We start from the raw sequence: 7,788 nt of genomic DNA on the forward strand, positions 1-7,788 counted from the left end.
TATATATATATATTGGGTACTCTTAATTCGGAAAAAAATGGTGATTGAGCGTGATATTGAAAAAATCACCTGGGGCCTGTTTTATAATAAAGTACAAACTAATACTATTAGTCTTGTAGATTTATCTTAATTCAATACACAGACTTGTACAATAGTAACTTGTACTTTAGTGTTTTTTAACTCCTGTAATATCACTAATAGTCATCCCTATCATGAAAAAAATAAGTATTAGTATTATTACCACACTAGTTTCTACACTTGTACTATCAACTAATACTATTAGCTTTCATTATGAAACAGGGCCCTGGTATTACCGTTGTTATAAAAATAACAAGTAATTCCTTACAAAGTACTAAACCCCTGACCCTTTATGGGTTTTAGCTGTCACATTATTATTATTATTATATATGTATACACTCAGCTGCAAAAATAGTGGAAATTTGCCCAATTGTTTTTTAATATAACTTAATCTATTTTTCCCCCCGTAGTATCACTATTTTGGCTAACTATTCCCTTTTTTTTTTATAAGACTGATGTAGAAGTTAGAAAAAAAAATCTATTCTCTGAATCATTAAGATTTATGGTTTGTAAAAAACGAACATAAATTTATAAGGAGATAAATATATTGATTTTGTTTATTCATGAATAGATAATTTTCAATTAATGATTTATTTTTTAAATAATAATAATTTTTTTTCCCGATCTCTCTCTAAAACAGAAATAAAAGTGAATCAATAAGTGCATTACTGTGAAAAAGAAAAGTAATTTGTGTTGGTAATTTTAAAGTAATTTTACTACCTATAGTATTTTAAGGTTACCTGTTATGTTTATTTGTATACATGAGATATCCATCCTGAAAAGGTGCTATTTTAAATCCGGAGGTGAGGGGCCTCCTCGTGTTGTACAAAATAGTAATAATAAGTTACCTCAACATTTTTATAGTGATTAAGTGTTTATTTTGAGCTGCAGATCTTTCAAAAAGTAATTTCCAGAAAAAATGTCTCTTTTGCGTTGGCACTATTTTCCTCTTCTGTATCCAAGAATTCCCCCATTTTCTTCAATTAATCAACCGCTTCCAACATTGAATGAAGGAAAATGAAATTTCATCAGCATAAAGCTATTGGAGTTGTGGGAAAAAAAAACAAATGAACGAATTAGTTCATAATTTACTAGGTAAATTGCAACACAAGTTAGTATGTCGCTAAGAGTAAAGCAGGGAAAAAATATGACAACTTTAATCAACAATCATTTTTTGTTCAATTTATCATGTTTTATTAACCAAGAACGCCTCCATTCAGTAGATGTCATATACCAGAAATAAAATGCAAACATATTGCTATGTTTGTGGCGAAACCTCGTTTCTAAAGCTGATGGGGGGTCCACAAACTGCATTTTATTATTTATTTATGTGTTTTATAATTATATTTATATTTTATATCTATCGATTCCTGATGGGAACCGACCTATGATACTTAGAAATGTATTGTTAAATATTTAGAAACTAGATACGACAGACACGCTTGCTACGGTATAATGTAATTGTACATAACTAATTATTGGGTATCCTTTCCAATGGTTTCGTATTCATCAATTTATTTTGCTATGATAATGAGGTGCAGAGATTCTAAATTATAAACTGAAGTCAGGTTAACATTAAGTTATATTTACACTTGAAGTGTACTCATATAAGATATAAGATACTGATAGACTTACTTTAAGTTTATTTAATATGCCATGCATTGAGAATAACTGATGAGAACATGCATATTTATATTGACTCTAGTTGTAATAACTATTGCTATTCAAAGTACAAAATTAAGATTTTTACTTATCTCATTTGTGTGGCGGGCTAGGCGTTGTTCCTGTTTCGTTGGTCCATGGTCCTCTCTTCTCTTGAGAGTGTAGATCTCCGTCTACCTTCCCTGGAGATCTCCTCTGGAAGTCTTACTAAGAGTGTCCTTCGTCACTCTCTCGATTTTTTTTTTCTAACTTCCTATTTATTTATTTTCAATCAATTACAATTATATACATTTTACTTAACCTAGGAAAATTATATATACACATATTTACATTTAATCTAGTTTTTCCTGATCGCATTATAAGATGAAGACAACAATGTCCACTGAAGGCGGTTTGTACATGAGTGGCATGATAGCTGGGGGGCTAACAGAGAATGGGGAGGGACCTTTCCGGCTGGTGGCGTTGAGGTGTGGATGACTTCAGGCTGCAGAGCCAGAAGTTTTTCCCTCGGTGAGGACTTTGGCACCTCCAAGGTCTCGATGGAGGGGCGATCTCCCGGAATAGGGTATTGGCACAGACTTTCAGCCCATCAAAGAATTTGAGGTGCTTACGGCCTATAAATTCCGGCACAGAAGGGAGTTGGAGCTCCACACTGATTTCTCTATTCCTGGCCCGCTGGAGTGTGGTTCCTCTGACTATTCGCCGAAGGAGGGAATTCTGGAAGCTCTGCAGTTTAGTTAACTTGGTTTTGTAGAGGTGTTGGATGAGTGGTGCACCATAGAGCAGGGTCGGACGTATGATGGCCTTGTAGATCTGCAGCTTGAGGCGTGTACCACTCTGCTGTGAGCTAAGCAGGTGGTATAGCCTGTATGACTTCTGTCGGGCCTGCTCAAGTCTCTCCCTGACGTGACTGGAGAAGGTAAGATACCTGTCAAGAGTCACGCCGTGGTAGAGAATACTGTTTGAGGGTTTCCGGCCCTCACCATCCACAACGAACTGGTGGGGTAGCCTGTTTTTCTTGCCCTTCTGGAAGGACATGGCAATAGCATCCGTCATCGAAGGATTAACCTTGATGCCGTCCTTCTTCAGAGCAGCTACGATGGTGGCAGAAGCTTGGATGATGTGGGCTTGCAGCTTCACCAGGTGATGATCGCATGCGACATCTCGTTGGAAACCAGTCTGTCCGGTATTACATCGGCTTCCCTACAGTGCTCCATGAGATAGTGTTGTAGGAACCCCTCGAAGACCTTGCTCGTGTGCGAGAGGGGGCTGATCGGGCGATAATGCTCAGGCGTGTGACCCTTCTTCCCCGGCTTGAGTAGCGATACTACGATCGCTCGTTTCCACGCCGCTGGGAAGTAGGAGATCCGCATGCACAAGTTGAAGATGTTCAACAGGAAAGCTTTACCCTTCCTGGGGAGCATCTTCAGTAGTACAGTTGGGATCCCGGCCTGTCCAGACGACTTGTTACCATTACTGCGGCGTAGTACCGACTCCAGCTGGCTGAAGGTGAAGAAGATAGGCTTCCACGGGCCTGGTAATACGTACCCTAAAAAGGCGGTCCCTATAATTAATAACAATGAAATTGTTCCTACTATTCATGTTATGAATAGTTTGTATGATTCATAATATAGCCCTCGTCCAATATGTATATACATATATAGCTAAAAATATTCCTCTAATAATTTGAATTATTAGACATATTCCTAAAAGTGACCCGAAATTTCATCATAGGGAAATTTATGAAGGGGAGGGTAAGTCATTTAATGAATTATTAATAAATTTTAATAATGAGTGTGTTTGTCGTATTGGTTTATTCATATTAATGTTTTATTCGTAGGGATCCATAGTTAGTTTTTGCTACATTGGAAACGACGATTATGGTAATAAATAAATATATAATTATTAAACCGTCATTTGTGCTGTTATTGAGTTGAATATTTTGATTAATCTTATTGGTTCATTTTTATCTAAATAATTAGAAAAGAATCTTATATTGAATTTATACATCGTAATAAATATAATTATTCTTAATATAATGAATGTTATAATGTTTTTGATTGGGGAATTAAACTTTTCATTCGATGGTACTCTTGATATATAAATGAACAATACTAATATTCCTCTTAAAATGATAATAATAATGTATGAGAAGAATAATGACTTAGTTATAAATCCTACAATTATAGCTACTGAAATTGTTAATTGAAATTTTTATTGTTGAACTATTATTCTTAGGGAGTGGTCTAAAGTTAATAAAATAATAGATCAAATAATTACACATGATAAAAGAAAATTTATCATATTCAGTAAATAGTTGATAAAAATACCAATTTTGGAGATTGGAGATAAGTTAATTCTTATTACTGAAGTTTTAAAGGTAAAATCCTATGTATGATTTACAAAATCATTGTTTTTAATTAAACTAATAAAACTTATCTCTTTTGAATATATTTTGTTGTTTAGTTTTTTAAGTGAAATTATTGTTTTTTGTTCAACTCGTAAACATCTTTTGCTTTCTTTATTAAGTTTGGAATTTATGGTTTTATGTGTTTTTTTATCTTTGTTTTTAGTAATGTATATTTTTGGTTATGAGCTTTATGTTATTTTATTATTTTTGGTTTTTACAGTATGTGAGGGTGCTTTGGGTTTATCAGTTTTAGTAAGATTAGTTCGTAGTCAAGGTAATGATTATTAATCTAGAATATCAGTTTTATCATGATTTATTATTATTTATAATTTTATCATTATTATTAACTTTTTCTTCATTAATTTATCTCTCTTTTGAGATATCTCGGATCCCCACCCTTTTTTTGATCTTCGGGTGGGGATATCAGCCTGAGCGTATTTCAGCTGGTTATTATTTATTGTTTTATACTTTATTTGCTTCTTTACCTTTATTATTAGGTATTTTTTATATTAGTTTAAGAGGTTATTTATACTTTAGATTTTTGATTGATTAATATAAGTGATTTGGGTTTTTATTTTTATTTGTCTATAGTTATGGCGTTTAAAATCCGAGAGGAGGCTAATCGGGCGATAATGCTCAGGCAAGTGACCGTTCTTCCCCGCCTTGAGTAGCGGTACTACGATCGCTCGTTTCCTGGCCTCTGGAAAGTACGAGATCCGTATGCACAAGTTGAAGATGTCCCTGCTTTACCCTTCCTGGGGAGCATCTTCAGTAGTACACTGGGGATCCCGTCCTGTCCAGACGACTTGTTACCATTAGTGCGGCGTAGTACCAACTCCAGCTGGCTGAAGGTGGAGAAGAAAGGCTTCTCGATGAGACTCGGTGGGCTTCCAGGTAGTAGTGGAGGAGCATTAGACGTCCGCTCAGCATCCCTCGCTGCATAGCTAGAGTTCAGTAGCCTGCTCCCAAGACGTCATCAGGTCGTTCTCATCAGTCAGATGCACTGTCCTCATCTTGGTGACAAATGTCCTGAACAGCTTCCAGAACTGTCTGAGGTCGTCGTGTGCTTTTCGGAGTTGGTCATGCTAGAGCTCTGTCTTTCAGTCACGCATGAGGGAGGCTATCGGCAACACTCGACCTGCGTCCTTTCCAGTCGGCTTCGTGGAGTAGCTATTTGCTCGCAGGTGGTGTAGGTCTCTCGACTGTCATACCTCTCTGTCTCTCCTGCAGCGTCGCGATTTCTTCTCCCTTGCTAAAATCGCCCTTTCTCCCCTCTACTTTCTTTCTAGCCATCACATTGACTACTTCAGTTTTTGGGACGTTGACTGTTTCTTTCGGTCGGCTTCTCTTTTGACGTCCCAGTTGTCTTTATTTTATCTAACCTCTTATAGTTTTTTAATTATCAACAAATACAATACATACTTAGCCTACTTAACTTATAGCCTAATTTATATAGATACAAACATTTTAAACAATCTTGTATTGCCGGATGGCACTTTAAGAGGGGTTACAGGGTCCGCTGAAGGCGATTTTACAGTGATGGCATGTTTGCCGGGGGACTCACATAGAATGGGAAGGGACCATTCCTGCTGGTGGTCCCAAATGTCTTTATGGCTGCTTTATTGTGGTAAGTTGGTGCTTTATTGCCGCTTTATCATGTTGCTACCCTAACTGGTGCAAGTCCCTTTTTGGCCTTCCCTTTAAAGGTCTGCAAATGCCGACAATGAACACGTCTAACACCTATTTAATCAAATTTAACTTCCTTTTTTCTCATTCTGGTATTTTCAATTCAATTCATATATATAAAATGGCAACTTGCAACTTGGAAGTAAGATAAATAATTAAGTAAATTAATAGTCAAGATATGATGGACAATCATTTAATAAACAGTTATACTACATAAAATTGTGTCATATCACCGATTCTATTGGTATGAATATAAATTAAAATCATAATCCCTATCAGGTTTGTGTACGTTATCATATCATATCATATCATATACGTCATTTTCTATTCCATCATATCTAGCTTTTGAGATAATACATCATTTGAGCAAGAATTTAATGGTACAACGAACAAATATAACCATGCTAACCAACTTGTGATTTTTTATATAATGTAAAAATAAAAAATAGTTTTCACGCTTAATGCTTTGTTAACCCTTTCTCGATTCGATTATCATGCATGCACTCCAACGTTTAAATGATATTGGACACATATGGGATGAGCTGTTAAGAACATTATCTGTGGTTGGTGGAACATTTTTTAGACATCAAACAGAAAAAGATTAAAAATTCCCCTTAATTTTGTATACTGATGTTTTTTCATAATCGTTTAGGGAATACAGGATTATTCTAATAGGATATAATTAAAACGTACTTACAAAATAGGCTAAAGCTTATTAGGTCAATGCCACATCGAAGGTTTGGCATAATAACACGAAGAGGAAAAAGTCTATTTCGGAGAAATTCAAATCATTTTAGTAGTTGATGACCATAAGCTTTTACGCCATTAAACAAGGACAAACATAAATAATTTTAAATTTTACTGAGTTATAAGAACTATCAATTACTTCAAATAATCCAATTTCCTCAACGCTAATGCCCTAATAAGAAAATTGCAACGGCGTAAGCCCCACTAGCTTGTTTGATAATGTAAAAGTTTGAGGTAAATTAGTAATAATTTGATACCAAGTTGTCATAATGTTAAAACAGTATTATGTATATTTATTTTTATTTATCTGTCTACATTGTAAATAAGCTTACAATGAGCTTGACTTTAATTTCAATTAATAAAAAAAAATTCAAATAACATTAGAGATTAGAATTCAACAAGAAATTAGAATAAAAAATAAGGGGAGACAAAGAAAGCATAGATTAAACCAACACTGAAAACAACATTGTTGATTGCTTAATTTGTTTTCTAAATATAACAACAGGAATATGAATGGAAAATTTTAATTTCCAATAAACGAAATATTTAATAAGTACATTCGAACTTAATAATATATTTAAACTAAGGAGTTATTTCTTAAACTCCCTTAAGCACTACAACTAACAGATGAAGTTCATCTAACATTTTATCTAATTATCTAAACATTACCTACTTATAAAGAATAATAAATTTAAGCTATTGAGGGTTCGCTACGAAACAGAAGCCAACCTTTCCTGGCCGGATTAAAACCTGCGCAAAGTGCTCCTATCAAATAACTCAAGAATCTAGAACTAATGCAGAATACTAATACGACCACGATTTTGGGGCAAATATCCGAATTCATTCTCAACTGAGATATTTTGCTTAATATATGTGTATATATACGATATATAACGACGTATATTATATATGAATTCAAGTATATACATATGTAATGAAAAAACTTCAAACATCAATGAATTAGTTAGAGTTGTTAATCAACACTTTATAAATAATATGTAATTTAATTTCTTGTTTGAGACTGGTTTGTTTATAAGAGAGAGAAATACTTTATTCATTCATGCTGCCCAAATACGTCGGGTTGCTATATTACACAGCATACTTATCAATTCGTGATCGGACATATATAAATTACATATTTTTACATGGTATAATAAAATAGAAAGAAAACATTTTTTTTTCCCCACAGTTTTCTTTTACAATTA

This window comes from Halyomorpha halys, unplaced genomic scaffold (assembly GCF_000696795.3).
Source record: "Halyomorpha halys isolate HHAL.00 unplaced genomic scaffold, Hhal_1.1 Scaffold286.1, whole genome shotgun sequence".
In the NCBI taxonomy this organism is placed as follows: Eukaryota; Metazoa; Arthropoda; class Insecta; order Hemiptera; family Pentatomidae; genus Halyomorpha; species Halyomorpha halys.